This window comes from Heterocephalus glaber, unplaced genomic scaffold (genome assembly GCF_053883595.1).
Source record: "Heterocephalus glaber isolate CG9 unplaced genomic scaffold, H.glaber_assembly_v1.0 deba00001461, whole genome shotgun sequence".
Classification (NCBI taxonomy): Eukaryota; Metazoa; Chordata; class Mammalia; order Rodentia; family Bathyergidae; genus Heterocephalus; species Heterocephalus glaber.
The window spans coordinates 21,554,301-21,571,454 of record NW_028258308.1 but is presented as its reverse complement, the minus strand read 5'-3'; positions in this window follow the sequence as shown (position 1 = coordinate 21,571,454).

The window sequence follows — 17,154 nt, the reverse complement described above, 5'->3', positions numbered from 1 at the left end:
CATCTGATCTCATCTCAAGGGAAATTTAATTTCTCCAAAATGAGTTAGGAAATCAATTATATGGTGAAAAAATAGGAAATAGACTATTTCTTTTGAAGTTGACCACAAAGGACAGTGCATCACAAGTATTTTTCAGATTGCTGAAGTTGTAGTCATACTAATTCCATGAATGCTAAAACTGTATGTTGATCATTTATGTGTGCTGCAAACCAATTTTTTTCCTAGCAAAAACTATCTATAGGACTTAGTTGACCTTACACAGATTTGTATTTCTGCCCTAGACAGTGTGCTGTTAGAATTTGTGAGCTAAATGTACCAGGCCAGACCTAGGATAAGGCAGATGACTTGTTCATTGCCAGCAAATCTAAAGCTCAGGGATCAAAATTTGCAATATTTTAATTCAGTATTTTTTAAAAAATTAAAATTAGTAGAAAGCTTCTGATGAACAAAATATCCAGATTTTAAATAAAGACATGGTCCAAGGAGAGCTGCCAAATCATTATACTTTTAAAGGTCAGAATTTGACTGTTATTAGAATAATAATCTGTGCTTGGTATTATAAGAACTCAGAATAGGAGGATCTGGAAGTTCGGGGAAAGTTTCCCTGGACCTTCTGTGATCCAAAGGAAGAGTTAGCTTAGAGGCGAATTCTCAGGGAAGGTGTGGTGAGCAGAGTGAGGGTGTGGAGGCAGGGCGCAGGCTCAACTGTGGAGTCCGGGGGCTACAGTGAGAACTTGGATCTTTAGCCTACAAGCCACAGGAAGGTGATACTAAAAGAAAACGTTCTTTGTCTGTAAATGCTTATTAACCTTAAACTTGCAAAAAAACTATTTCATTATTGTAGCTTGGTTGGTTTATCTCTATTTGATTTAACTAATATTGAAAGCTTTGTATACATAATCTGTTTTTATCTTGAAATTACATTTATAGAATGGTTATTATTACTATTATTATTAAAATGTTATCTACGTTTTAAGGTGATAACCCTGAGGCATGAAGAAATTTTGCACACTGGTAAATGTCTAAACACAGATTAGAACTTTAATGTATTGTGGTCTAATACAGCATTTTACATTAAATTATGATATTTTACAAATGCCATAGCTCTCACATTATTTTGCTGTAATTTATAATACTCTTTTCAAACTTGTTTGATCTTGATGACTACCTTATGAATTGTTATTATCCATTTTATGGGTGAGGAAATGAAAAGTCAGTAATGATAAATGTCTTAAAGCCACACAAGTTTTAAGTTTATAGGACAATTAAGACCCAAAGTTTTATTGTCTTGACACAAAATTTAAAGGTAAAGTTAACTTTTCCAAGTCCAATCAATTGTTTAAAGAGGTTATTTATTGTATTATTATTATTATTATTGTTATTTTTATTATTAGTTTAGTGGGTCTGGCTATGTAGTTCAGGCAGGCCTTAAATTCACTCTGTAGTCCAGGCTGGCCTGAAACTCATGAGAATCCTGGTTTGGCCTTCTGAGAGCTGGAATTACTGGCATGCACCACTATGCTAAACTTTATTGTATTTTGGAGTTTCCATAGGGGGAGGGACTCACCAGCAATTAATATGAGTCTACTTGGAATCTGGTATTTTAGTAGAGTATGATTATTTTTAAAAGAGTGCATATGTACAGTACATTTGTCTCTTTTTATTTTTATTTTTAAAATCTACATGGCGGATGTTTGGTACTTCAAGCCGAGATGAAAGAAATATGTCATCATATTGTCATATCTTTTCAAAAGCTTCATGATTTTCAGATGAAAGTTACAGTCACACAAATATTGTCATATTTCATTTCCTCTATCAGAATTTAGCCATGGATTTAAATATAGGAGCTAAAATCTATCTTTAGATGTCAGTTTCTCCTCAGACTTTGACAATGATTTCTTGTTACTTTTTGGCAGTTTTATAAGATTCTCTTATTGCTATGTCTGAATGTCTGTGTCCCTCCAAAATCCATGCATTGAAATCTAATCCCCATGTGACGATATTAAGAGATGTGGCCTTCAGGAGGTGATAGGTCATAAGGGGCTCTGATTTTATGAACCAGATCAGCACTCTCTTATAAAGGATGCTGGAGAGCTTCACCCTCTTCTGCCATGTGAGGACATGTACAAAGTGTCATCCCTCGGGAAGGGCCCTTCACTAGCGCCAGATCTTCTGATTGCTTGATCTGGGACTTCCCTGCCTTCAGAACTGTGAACAATAAATTTTTGTTGCTTATATATTACCCAATCTATTTTGTTATAGCAGCCTAAAAAGACCGTGGCAATTATTCATGTAACCTCCTTTCCCCCAAACACTCCTTACCTTTCTGCTAAAAAAACTATTAAAAATTTGAGCTTCTAGGAGGTGATTTTCTGAATTTGCTCTTAAGTATTTTATATCATTTCTCATATCTTACTCCCAAGTTTTTGAATCAATTTCAGATGGCAAGGTCCTTTAATTTTTATAGACTTTGGGATTTACAGATGAGTTTAAAAAAATGAGTTTTCATATATATTTTCTCCCACTTCCCCTAAGTTCAAGATATTACACAGCCAATGTACATTTATTAAAACCAAAATCCAACAGTGGTACGATACTATTACCAACCTCCAGACTTTATTTGGATTTCATCAGTTTTTCCTATAATGCACTTTTTAATCTGCCCCAGGACATAATCCAGGATATCATTTTGCCTCTAGGACCTAGTTAAACCACAAACATATACCCATAATCCCAGTTTAAGACTAGAAAATGCAGTTTATGCCTTGGAATATACTCCTTTCTATCATTCCTCTCATAAAATTTACCCACCCCACACCAAGATTCCAAGTTTATATCCTTTGCAAGACTCAAATTGAGATTCACCACTTTTCAGAAAGGTTTTCTTTTGAAAGTTCAGTACTATCTCTTCCTATCTTGAATTATCTTGCTTTAAGGTAATTATGTTATAATCACATAATTAGCCATTTTTCACTATCTTTAGATGTATTTTGTATCTATACTGTGATAAGTGAAAAACTATAAGATGCACATTTGTGCAGGAGAAAAATTTTGCGGACCTTGAATTTTCTGGGCTTTGCAAGGTCTACCCATTCTACATAGGAAAATTATAGAACAATTTATAGTTTGTTTGTTTTTTTGAGACAGTGTCCAGAGTGGCCTCAAACTCCTGGTGAACTTCCTGCCTCAGCCTTCCTAGTGCTGGATTACAGGCATGCACTACAGTGCCTGGATGGTTACTGCTTTGTATTATATTTGAAGTAATGAGAATAAATGATGAACATCAGCTTGTAAGTAATACTGACTCAGCCTATTCCAGCTAAGAAAAATGTACAAAATAAATAGTTCTGGGATACACAGTTATGTATATCACTTATAGCCATAGGTTTGTTTGTTTATCTTTTTTGGAATTTTAGGATCTGAATCTGTTTTTCAAACTTGCTTGAAACCAATGAATGGGTAGCTACTAGCATTTTGTTATGGTCAAAAAGTTTGAAAAATGTGGCTCTAAATAATTTACATATATAGTTAGAAATGGATCAAATTAGATAAATATGTGAGCAACAGTGATTCAAATAGTGTTTAGTTTGAAACTTAAATATTTGATATTTTTTGAGCTAAAAAGTCAACAGTGCTTTAGACAGGTTGATTTAGATCGCCTAATTTATGTGAATAATAGTGCAGCCCCTCACTTCATTCCTTTGTCCCTGAGAAAGTGAAACCAGAATGTACTACATGAGAATGACGTTTCTAGCTACATCTGCCTTTTAAATTTGCAGCATTTAACGTTTTGAATAAAGTGTGTGGAAATATTGTAAAGACAGAGAATGCCATAGAGTAGAGCTCGGAAACAGGTCAGGGAGCAGCGGGGAGAGGGTGGTGTTGTTTCCAGAAGCAGTGCTGACATGACCTAGGTCCGATGGGGCTGGGGGTGGGGCATGGGGGGTGGGGGTGGGGTCTCGATCCCTACTCATCCCGTACACAGAAAGGATGCTCCAGGGGAATTTTAGACATAACTGTGAAAGGCTAACTGTACCACTGTTTAGGAAATCTGAAGAATATCTTCTTAAACTAGGAGTTGGGAGAGATTTCTTACAAAAGACACAAAAGTGCTAAAAATAAAGAAAAAGGGGTAAGTTGGATGCTATTAAAATGATGAACTTTAACGGATGCCATTGAGGGAATGAAAAAGTGCAAATGTGATCTTATAAAAAAAACAGAGTGATGACATTACCTTTAACAGCTTCCATTTCTTTAGAAGAAACCTAAATGCCTGTCTCTGAAGGTGACCTGGCCTCAGCTGTCCCTTTTCCTCTCAGGCCAGTTGTCCTCCTGTTGCTCCACACTTCTGTCAGGCCCTCGATAGGACCTCCACACAGGACTTCCTTCTGTCTGAACTTCTGTGCCTCAGATCAGGTTGGTCTTTGCTTTACTCCAGGACCAGTTTAAGTAGTAGGGTAAGACCTCATTCTATCTCTAACATATTCTCATGGTTCTATTTGTGTGTGTGTGTGTGTGTGTATGTGACACTCTTCACTCTAGATGACATTAATAGCTCCAGTGGTGCAGCAGTGTAGTTATAACAGGGGCACCTTAGGGCCAAATTTCACTTGTCCCACTTACAAATGCAGTGAGGGAATAGTAAAGGCAAAGTAGGTGCTAGGTGAGGAGCAGGACTCCATATGGCGGAAGTCAAGGGAAGAGCAGATGTGAAAGACGGTGTCTGCTACTACCCCAGAGGAGAGGAGCTCAGCTGGTGGATTTTCTGCAAGTACCAGTCACTTTTCTTGACTTCTGCTGGGAGTTTTCTTTCATTCAGATGAATGCGATGTAGGATTGTATATCTTAAAAAAAGGGTCTCTGGGTGTGTCCTTACTCTCTCCTTAGGAGAGAGCCAGGAAACCACTGTTACAGTAGCACAAAGAAGGTTTTGTTTGTTGGCTCAACTCAAGGGCCTAGGGATGAGTCTCACCTGTGCCTTGCTGGATGAGAACTACATGTCACACCTAGACAGGGGGTCTTCTTTCTGCCGTCCCTAGGGTTTTGCCCAGAAAAGTCAGTCATAGAGTTGGAAGGGAAAGTGTTTTATAAAATTGCCATAAAAATAATTCTCAAAATCCAAGAGAAAATAATTTTAGTTCTGATCCTAGATTGAACCTCCCTCTTGGATCTTTTTGTGAACTTTTCCTTGTTGTGAACATGTCCCCAAACAAACACACGCTGTCTCCCCCGCCCTCTTCCTTTACAGCATCATAGTCTTAACATCTGAGTCTTGTTGCTTAAAAGTCTTTATAATGTTCTGATGTCCTGTTCCCTTCTGTCTCTGTCATGCATGTTTGCTCTTCCTGAAAGCCTTTCCACAGTTCTATTTCTAGATACAACCAGCCTAACATACAAATAACTTGGGTTACTATCCGAATTTTAGTTTTAACTTATGAACGAAGTCTTGAGTTATCACCTGAATGCCGACCATTTGTGCTTCCAGATGGTCTCAGATACAGATTTAACCTTTAAAGAATTCTGGAAGAAACATTACAACATCCTTTCCTGTGTGGGGTTAATTGAGAAATCCTGGGCCAATGTTTCTCTAAGGATACTGAGATCTGCCTGGAAGAAAGTGTGGCCTAAAATTGTACAGGAGAGAGACTTTGAAGGCTGTGTAGAGGAGCCTGAGTCCTCAATTGACCAACTTGAGTTACAACCAGCCCTCATGAACAAAATGAGTTCATAAGTCAAGGGTCCACTGTATCAGATTTCTTTTTGTTAATGCATTTTCTTCCTAGAGTGTGTTTCTAAAAAAGCAAAATTACACATTTAGTATTTTTTCAATGTGATCACTATATTTCTAATGACAATGAGTGGCTTTCATTTTCTCAAATGAAAGGGTCCATGGGCACTTATGTTCCCTCTACAGAAGTGCCAAGGTCTCCAAACTGAATCTGCATCCAATGTATCTTCTCAATTCATCTTTCCTGCCACAGCTCCTTGTGTTCTTGAAATGCTGGTAGGATCACATCTTGTGCCTCCATGACAATTTTGAGTAGATCCTAAAGGATATCAGCCCATCCCCTAAAAACTATACCCATCAGCATGTTTTTTGATGACTTACTAATCTAATTTCAACCTCTTATTTCATTTTATCCTCTGCATATTAAAGTATTCCATGGATTGTCAATCTGTGGCTCATTGATCCAAATTTGGTCTGCTGCCTGCCATGAGACAGGGAAGTTTTTTATACTTTTAAATGACTGGACAAAAAATAAAGATAAAACAAAAATAAGAAAATAAATAATAACATTGATAATTATCTGAAATTAGAAATTTCAAATAAAGGTTACTGAAACAGAGCCAGGCTCCCCGCAATTTAACCTATTGAATTTGGCCGGGTTTGCACTAAAATAGCAAAGCTAAAGAATTGTGACATAAAATCTAAAATGTTTATTATCTGACCTTTTAGAGACAAAGTTTACTGACTCTTGAACTATCCAGTCTTAGATGAATGGGGCTCTTTTTCCAAGTTCTCTGATTGCTTATGTGTATCTTTAGGTCTGGACAAGTTATTCCAGTTTACCAATCACTGCAAGTGGAATAGCCTGGCGGGTTGTTTATTCTTCTACACTGGACGTTCATTTTCTCTAGGTAACTCAGGCTAAGGACCCTCTAGGTGTCCCAATCCTCCCTCTTTGCCTTCTTATGGCCTTGCTTATTATTTTCTTGACTGTTCATTTTCTCTTTTCCTATCTGGTGCACTTCACCTTACATGGCTCATCATTTTATTAATTGACTTATATGTGTAGATCATAATCCTTTATCTCAAATCCTTCAGGTCAGATGTCTTTTCAAAATCACATATTTCTCTTAAATTTAGGTAGGCAGTACAGTTCCTATACCGTGTTATATAGTATTATATAAAACTGATGATTATCTCCACATAAAAGAGGGATCAATAAAGTCTCTAAATAGTGTTGTTTCTATTTAGGTTTTTACTGCCAAGTGAATTTTAAACAACTTTTAAAAAATAAAACACCAAGCAACAAATGAAAAAAACCTTTTCTTTCAGGATTTTGGATAGGATCTTAAACTTCCTTTGCTTCATTTTTCTATCCATTTACTCCCCCAGTAAATCTGCCAGCCTTGTTAACAACCATTCTACCTCCTCTGAATGTGCATCTGGGCACTTGAACAAAATGCACAGCTGTGCTAAAGCGTTTTCCATGGGATGACAATCGCAAGCCTCTGGGGACCTTCAGCCCTGTCAAGCAGTAATTATCAAAGAGGGTACTACTGCCCCCTAGGGGGCATTAAAATGTTTGTGGAGGTGCATTTTGTTTCCTAATTTAATATACTAGCATCAGAGCATTTAAATACAGTAACCCATGTTATTTTGCTATGAGTTATTTATCTATATTATAATGAGGGAATTTGTTTATTTAAAATATAGGTACAAAGATTAAATTATTTTTTTTTTACTTTTTCAATTATAGCAAGGGGTTTAAATGCATGTGCTGGAGTTGAGGGCATAGTGGAGTACATGCTTAGTATGCAGGAAGCCTTAGTTCAATCTCAGAGAGAGAGAGAGAGAGAGAAAGAGAGAGAGAGAGAGAGAAAGAGAGAGAGAGAGAGAGAAATGCTTGTTGTAAAAGGAGCCAATAGATTTTGATTGAATTGAGGAAAACTTTCCTTGCCAATTTGCTTCCTCATGCTTACTTCCTACTGTCCCTTCTTTCCTCATGCTGTATACAACTTATTCCTAGTATTCAGATAAGTACCTTTTAGCACAGAGAAATAAAAGCAATAGGAAGAGAACCTCTATGCCCTCCACTATCCCACTCATCTTCATTGGAATCTGTGAACTTGATGCTGCTTCCTGAAAATGGAGATGAGCTGTCTGTACTTCCTTCCAGTCTTCCCTTAGCGTATCACCTGGTGCCATTTTCTCTTGACTACTCAAGGACATTGCTGGAAGAATTTTCCCCTCTCTCCTCCATCTTTGTTTTTCTGCTGATTCACTTCCTTTTGACATACAAGCATACTTGCTGCCATAGTGCACATCTCAGAACTAGTTCCCTGGACCCCACATCCTATTTCAGTTACTTTACTCACACCTCATTCACTGCTCCTTGTTACAGGAAACTCCCAGAAGATTCTCTTCTTTTGATACTACAAATACAGTTCACCAACACCATAGCATCTTCAAAGTTCAGTCGCTTAGGTCTTACCTTGCACTTACTGAATCAGAAAGTACCCTTTAGCAGGATCTCCAGGGTTCACAATGACAACAAGGTTTGAGAAACCCTAATCTTCCAGGCCAATCTTTAATTTTCATACTTTTCTCTTCAATCTGTTTCAATAAATCCTTTCTCTTCTCTATGGAAACTAGTCTTTTTGAGGTCACCAATTTCATCCACCAGGTTAAATCCAAAAAGTAAGTTTTCACTCATTTTACTGGATTATTTGATATGATTGAAATCCTCATTTCATATATATCTTCACTTTCAAGGCAACTGATATGGTTGTGCAGGAGCTCAGTCCTTGGCCCTCTTTTATTCCTTTCACTCACTTGTGAGCTGGTCTCTTCTAGATCCTGTGGCCTTTAATTCTGTGTATGAATATGAAGCCTATGTTTAACATTTCATTGCTTAGGGTAAATATGAACTGCTCTCAGGAACATTAACAATTTCTCCTCAGTGAAATTGATCACCCTTTATTCAGAGTGATTATTCCCATCACTTCTATTTCTTATTTCTCATTTTCCCATTTTGCTTTATAGTTTCTCTGTAATCTCCTTGATGACAAAATCCGTATCATATTCATCTCTATAGTCCATGCCTCATCCATATATATTCTCACATTGCAAGTGCTCAGTAAGTGCTTATCAAAGAGAATTTTGCCCCTCTTCCAGGAATTCCTGATGGGCTTAAAAATATTCCATGTATAGTTTTCTCTAGGTTATAGAAACCTACTCTTACATGCTGGGCTTTATCTTCAACAATCTGGCCACCTTGAAGTCAATCTCAGTATCGGTTTGTTTTATAAAGAAGACTGTGGATGAGTGAAGAGACAATTGAGCACTCATTAGATTTGCAAAATGGCCTCTCCAGACACACTCTGGAAGACCTACTCTATTGGTCAGTTTCTGTTGGCTGGAACAAAATATTTGACACTCACAGCTTAAGGTAGAAATGATTTATTGTGGCTCATGATTCCAGAGGTTTCAGTCCATGGCCAGCTGGCTTCAAGGCATGGCCTGCTGAAGGAGCATAATAGAACAAAGCTGCTCAACTCTTGGTGGCCAGGGAGCAAAACAAGCTGGAAAGAGCTTGAAAGGAAGGGACCAGAAAGCAAATATAGTCTCCATGGTCACACCCTCGTGACTCACTTCCTCTAAGTAGGCCCCATTCCTAATAGCCCAATCAGCTATGAACTCATCAATGGCTTAACCTGTTGATGCAGTTAACATCCTCACAATCCAATAATGTCTCTGGGAGTCTCTTAATCCAGTCACATCAGCAATCAATTGTAACCAGCACACCTATAGAACACTGAACACAGAACAATTTGAAAGGAAGAAGTCTGTATAGTAAATCATGAAAATTAGATTGTTAGAATGTGGTTTTCAATTTCCACATGGCTGACTTGTCAGCATTTCTATCTCAGCTCTATTGGAGTAACAATAGGGAGGATTTCCTTAATTACCCCCTCTGAAGTATATTTCAGTCACCTTCTAATTATGCTGCTTTGCTTTAATCATTTACTTCTCACTACCTGAAGTTATTCACTTATTTTTATGTTTTTCCTTGCTCATCTCCTACCTCTATGGAATGTGAGCCTGTGTTCTGATTATTGGTAAATAGCACACAGGACAGTGCTTAGCACATAGGAGGTGTTTAGTAAATTTTGGTGGAATGAATAGAGCCTGAGAACACTAGAAAGACTCTTTGGACTTGAATCTCATCTGCAGAGAATTGAATTATAAATCTTATATTAAAACCTGGTATGAGGAGCTATGGAGAGGGATGTTAAATGCTTTGATGGGTTATTGACAGCCTTTGAAAATCTTGGAGAGAAGTCTTTCAGAACATGAAATGATAAATGATTTAGAAAATATCTACCAAGCTAAGATGAAAATATTTTACTAGGAACTTTATAGTAAACATTCAGTAAATATACTTTGATGAACCAATTTTGCTGTTTATTTAGCAGAAATAACATGTTCATAGCTAGTGTGGTTTAACTTCTAGAACCTTTGTTTCAAGCCCCCAAACAATACAAAGGGTGGCAATAGAATATTGTAACCAGTGTGTGACCTCAGGACAGGAACATTGGCATCACCTAGGAACTTGTCAGGAATGCAGAGTTTCAGGCTTCACTCCACACCTACTGAAATAGAATCTAAATTTTAATGAAATATCCAGATAATTCATATGCACATTTAAATTTCAGGAGTAGCATAAAAGAAACCATGTCTATGAATGCGTAAGCTGGACCTAATGAAGAAATAACCAACAGTTCATTCTAGCAATGGATAACAAGAGTGGATGTGGGGCAAAGATTGAAGCTGAGGTTAACAGAGGAGACTGGACAGCAGACTAAAGGAACTAAATTATCTAAACAAGGCTTAGAGGGTATTCATTTTCAACTTGTGTTGAAAACAGGTAGCTTGGATGAAGACACAGACACCACTGAGTTGCGTGACTAGTCTAGCACAGGTGTGTGGTGTTACATAGAAAATGGAAGACAAATCTATTTTCTGACTTGCTTAGAATGAAACACATTTTTCCCCACTTAGAATTTTAATTCAATGCTTAATAATGATTCATGCATTTTTCTCAAGGCTTTTCACTGAGGGAGAGGGTGAGTCAGGAAGAGACAGATTTGGTTTGATGAAGTTAGTCAACTCTTTTCACAAAGGAAATAGGAGGAAAATGCTTAGAGAAAGGGAGAGAAAAGCTTGGCCTAGTGGGACCTGTATGGAGCACTGTTGAAACAGTGTCAGAGAGTGATATATGTTTATATAATTTGTTGAGGTTTGCTCTCTCATTGCTGAAGAAGAATGTATATTATTTTACAGATGTTATTTTTAAAAAACGCTGAAATTACATTCAAGTAGACCTTGGGAGTGAGCAGGAGACTCATACCATGAGATAAAAATTCAAGAAGAAATAAATTGTGCCTATTTGCTTAGAGCTGGAGAGTTAAGGTGATTTACTAACACACTACATTGCCATGACATCTTTATGAAGTCACTTTAAGTTTTCCTATATTTTTAATTACAAGTCATTTAGCTAGTCTCTCTTCTCCTTGGCAGCAATGGATTTAAATGGCTGTGGAATAAAAAAATGAATAATGAGTGTTGCCCTCCCTTCCAAACATCCCAGATTGACCAAGGAGAGATAGTCACTCCCTACATATCAAAGGTTCTCCTGAAGCAGAGATTGAAAAAATGGAACTTTATATTCTATTTTCCAATTTAACATTCTGCTGGCACAGGTCTCAGTATAGTGCTTTGTATTCAGTAAAACATTACTCTTTAGCCCACTCCATGACCATAGTCAGTGAATGCTCATGGGTTTGAATCAGAAGGTGAGCAACAGGTTTCAAGGGACTATTTCTGTTTGCACCTTTTCACTCGAATCTGCTGCTGTCTAATCTGTGTGCACTGTGGATGGGAGCATGGGGAGGCTGGAAGAGAGTGCAGGACATTGTGTGCTATCATCATCGTGCTCACCTATAATCTCACATGCCTTTACCTCTGGCTGTCCCTCCATATTATCAAGGTCTAATAGACATAAAGTGTTTCAGACAGGAAGGTTTACAGTAGCAAAATACCACAAATAGATTTTGGCTTAAACAAGAGAAATGTATTTCCCCGCACTTCTGGAAGTTATAAGTCTGAGATCAAGATGTTGGTTCTTTTTCTGCAGCCTTCTTGGCTTGTAGATGGCTCTCTTCTCAGTTTTTCATAAAGTCTTCCTTTTGTGTATATCTATGTCTGTATTCCCTCTTGTAATAAGGACACCAGCCAGATTGGATTAGGATCCAATATATAATATCCAATATATAATCACTTCCCTTTAACATAATTCCTTCTTTAAAAATCTTGCTGCAAAATCACTATGACATTCTGAGGTACTGGGAATTAAGACTTCAATAAATTAGAACATTCATGAAGGAACATAGTTCAGCTCATACCACAAGGCAAACACTTTATCAGGCACAGAGACCCAAGAAGCATTTCCCAAGACAGAATGATAAGAAATGAAGCTTCCCAATCCTTCAAATCCTTTGTTTCCCCAAACTCCCAGATCTAAAGCTACCTTGCCACTATGAAAATTCATAAAAAGAGGATTTCATATAAAGTCTTTCTTAATTTACTATCTACTTTCTGTGGTATTTCCTTATTGTTCTGAGCCCCATTGGGAAGATGGGCTGGGAAAGTTTTAGATGGACTACCCTAGTGGTGATCAACTGTGTCTTTCACAAAGCCAACCCAAGGCTTGTTCTTTAAGCCATGTGAGGTACACCTGCAAAGAAGGTCCACTTTTTCCTTTGGGTAAAGGCACCATCCATGCAGAGGGAGCCTTTTCTTGGCTCTGCTCATTCAAAGATTACCTATGTTTAACATTCTCATAAAATCATCATATAGGTTATATTTGGATTCACTTTGTCCTACTTTTACCTTCTAGAAACAATGCATCTAAAAGAGAAAAAAATTATTATTTAATGGAAATTCTATGAACCCATTCGCATTGAAGCTTCAAGTTATTCTGTGAAGAGTTGTACACAACTGAAGGGCAGGACAAGTAATTTTCATGGTGAGAGTGATAAAAAAACCTTTATAAGTCAAGGTTCCTAAAGTGGGCTGAATTAGTATTTATGGTTTCTATTTAGCCACTTGACTCTTGTACAATATGTGGTAACTTCATCAAAACCTTATTTTGCTTGTTTTTTAAGTTTTATTTTTTGAATAGACAGCATGGTTGCATTCATTGAAATTTTCAAAATTTCATTTTTAAAATTAAAATCACATGAAAAACTAGGCAGCCATGAATCTTCACGGTTGTAAAGGCTTGCTATGCAAAGTGGAGTCCAAGGCTCAACCATACCAACATCATCTTGTTAGACATATAGAATCTCATATTCTGCTCTAGGCCTGATGAACCAGAATCTGTGTTAGAACAAAAGCTAGGGGATTCATGAGACACATGGAAGTAAAAACAGTAAATCTAAGGCTCAATACCAAGCCAGGAATGCAGCTCAAATGTGACTACATTTTGTTAGCATTCATGTCTAACTTATAAACCCATAAAACTCACAGCCACATGGTAGAGTTAACAGAGTCATAAGGTCTGTTACACATATCCAAGATCAACATAAAAGGTTTCATCAGCTTTGTGGCATACATTTGATGTCAGCACCCCTAGACAAACTGATCCCATAATGTTATATACAACAGGAGACTAAAGACTGCCAGTCTGGTGGTTCTTGTTCCCTTGGGATACTATATAATACTATATAGATATTCTGTGTGTCTATGTATTGAGAATGTGCTGCCCTACTTTTCTCCTAATATTTAAAAGTTAGTGACACTTTAAAAGTAAGTTTGTGTTTTGAGGGACTTGAACTCTAATGAAAGTCCTGGCACAATATCTAAGTGATTTCTGCAAGGGCAAAAAGCACCTTTGCATGTTTTCAAGAACTTGGAGAACTATGACGTTACCTCTATTGCAAAAAAATATACATGTGTTATGTTGTGTATTAACAAAAATATTTAGCTTAGATTGATTCATTTCTTATTGGATGCTCCTTTTGTTTGTTTGAATAATTCTATAATAAGTTTAAGTAAATTGAGAAGTAAATTATTGTTGGTTTCCATTTAGGTGCAATCTTGAGCAATAAATATGACATTGGTCATGGTAGGTCTTAGGTATCTATAGTTTCTAAAGATTGTTTCTGCACATCTGGGTAAAGACATATATCCCCTCTCCCCCACCAAGCAGAGTACATACAATGCTGTAGTAACTTCATCCTGGCCTTCACATTTGTAGAACTTCTCTCATTTCATGGCTATGACTGGCCATGCAAATGCTCAGCCAGGAAGCAGTGCAGGCAAAGAAGCTTTGTTCAGTGTGATTTTGAGATTTTCCAGAGTTTTCTGAGTAAGAGTAAAATTAAAATAAAAGAGATGAGGAAGACATTTACTTTTTCTGATGTCTCAAAATTATAATGAATTTATTTTCTAAAAGTGTAATATATGTACATGGTCCAAACTATAAAGGAAAACCAAAGTGGGGCCGGGGATTTAGCTCAGGGCTGCCACTGCCTGCCTCACAAGTGCAAGGTTCAGAGTTTGATGCCTGGTACCAAAAACAAACAAACAAACAAAAAACCCCCAAAAATACCCAAAGTCACTCTCCTGCTCCTCACCTCTAGCCATTCAGTTTTCTTCCAAAGGAGAGTGAAGACTGCACTGTTTCCTGTAGCTTTGGTAATCCTGCATTGTCCAGTTTTCTTGTTTTGACATCCAAGGAAGGAGCTTACCTGAAAAGAGTAATAATAAGCTGCATTAAACATTCAATCTTTTCCAGTGGGTTTTTTTTTTTCCCCTAGTACCAGGGGTCTTACTCAGAACCTCGTGCTTGCGCGGCAGGCACAGTACCACTAAGTTAAATCTCCAGCCCTGCAGTGGGTTATTTAATGCAGAGACAGACTTAATGCTTCCCAGGTTTCCCCAAGGACAAACCTGGAAGATGATTCTTGCAGTTTGGCTTTTTGGAAACAAAATAGACCCCAGAGATCCTTGAGTGCACTGGTTTTTACATATAGAATTAATCCTTCTTGTATTGATGCAGAAAATGTTCACTTCTGAAATTCTGTTTCTTACTGAGCTAGATAATCTGAAAGAGAATGATATGGCCTCTTAAGACCACTGGTGAAAAACAGTAGTCTCTCAACACATTTCTCACCCTTCCCACTGACTTCTAGGTATTGTTTCTAAGTGTAGCCTTAGAAGTTTCTGATTCCAAATGAGTGGGTACATGTAGAGAAACTAGAGGTTTGGGAAAATACACAGCAAAGGTGATTTAAGTCATCAGAGTTTTAAACATTAACATTTGTATCAAAAGTAGCATTGATATATTTTTGTATATTTAAATACAAAATTCATATGAATTTTAAAGATAAACTAGAAACCTTCATAGAAAAATTATATCTGTACCACTAGAGGAAATCCTTGAAAAAGTTTGGCAAGCACTATCAATAGATAATTCTCTGGAAGTTGAATGATGAACTAAACTTGACATATACAAAGTGAGGAACAAAGAGTAGGTGTTAAAATTGGGATGTGGGAGATGAACAGCCCTTAAATGCCTCAGACAGAGGAATACTATTTAATGATGTAACTGTTCTTTATTTAAATAAGAAAACACTGATGAACCCAATTGCAGCTAAGAATGTCCTTTATTAGAAGGATTTTTTCATACATGATATAATGAGAATATTTTTACTACACTTCTAAAATTAAGATAATTTAAATTCTACTGTCAAATGTTGATTTAAAAAATTATTATTACCTTTACCAAACTTAGTATTTTAGAAGATATTAACAAAAAGTAAGGTTTACTAACTCCAGATAGCCAATTTGCTCTTTGTTCTCAGGAAAACTAGAATGGTAGAGAATAGTTAATAAAAGATCGTAGGAAAAAAAAGTCAGAAAGAAGTTACCTTTCTTTTCCTAATATTGGTTTCCCCAAAGTCACATAGTTTTGTATTTTCTTTTGGCATTCTAAATTTACTGATGGGCTGTGAGCCTCCATCCCTGCCCAATTTGATCCTGAGATAATTTTTAGTAATTTGATTAAAAATATTTTAGTATGCTTTAGCATATTTATTTATATAGTGATGCTACAGAAGACTTAATATAATTTGTAATTGGTGTAAGTATAATTTGACTTTACCTCTTAGAGGTGGCTTATTAGCATTTGAACTGTCTCTTTTACTATATGAAATTTGAGAGGTATACACAGAAGGATTTCAAATATTAATATCTAAATCTAAGCCACAAGAATTATGAATGGGCCCAGAGAATGTAGGGAAAATTTCACTGGTGAAATGAACAGTGTTCACAATATATTGTAGTTAAAACAGATTTTACAAGCCTTACTGGCCCTGAATAAATGTGGAATAAGAATTTCTTAAAAAAAAAAAAAAAGAATTTCTTGCTGTTAATTTTTTGTTTATCAGTACTGATGACTAAATCCAGGCCATCACTGATTTTTAGGTGAGTGCTCTACCATTGAGTTACATCCCAAACCCTCTTGTTTTATTTTGAGCCAAGTTCTCACTAAGTTGCACTGGCTGGCCTTGAACTTGTGATTTCCTGTCTCAATCTCCCAAGTAGCTGTGATTACAGGTGTGTGCCACTACACAGAACTGCCATAAGAATTTATTAGATCCATATTCCTCTTTTTTAAACCACATTTATCAGTACATTTTAGGCATATATAATGATAATACTCATCATAGAGAATTTGCACCTGTACATGATATATCCCACCCCTTTTGTTCCCATGCCTCTTTCCCCTCAAGACCCCTCCCCTCCCTATATACAAAAGCTTTGTTTCCATTTTTTCCTTCTATTTTCACTTTTTTCTCATGTCTTTCCTTCCTTTTTCCCTCCCTCCTCCCTTGTTCCCCTTCCCATTTGAACATTTTCTTTCCATTTTCCAATATCTATTATAAATTTTAGTCCTTATTAGATCCAAATTCTTTTTAATCATGTCGAAGTAGCCCCTTAAGTCCAGGTATCCCTGTGATCCTGCCCCTCCCTGGATAATGACTATGTAAGCAGATATAACCAGAAATATTGTATCCACTTCGATCTTAGTTTAGTGCATGGTGATAGGTATGGGTCTAGTTTCAATCTTTGGCAAGTTGAAATCCAGTTTTTCCAACACCATTTATTAAATAGGCTATCTTTCCTCCAATGAGGGTGTTTGGCTCCTTTGTCAAAGATGAGGTGGCTGAGTATGTCTGGAGTTGTTTCCGCATCTTCTAATCTATTCCACTGATCCTCAGGTCTGTTCTTTTGCCAATACCATGCTGTTTTTAATCACAGTAGCTTTATAGTATAGTTTCAAGTTGGGGCTTGTGATG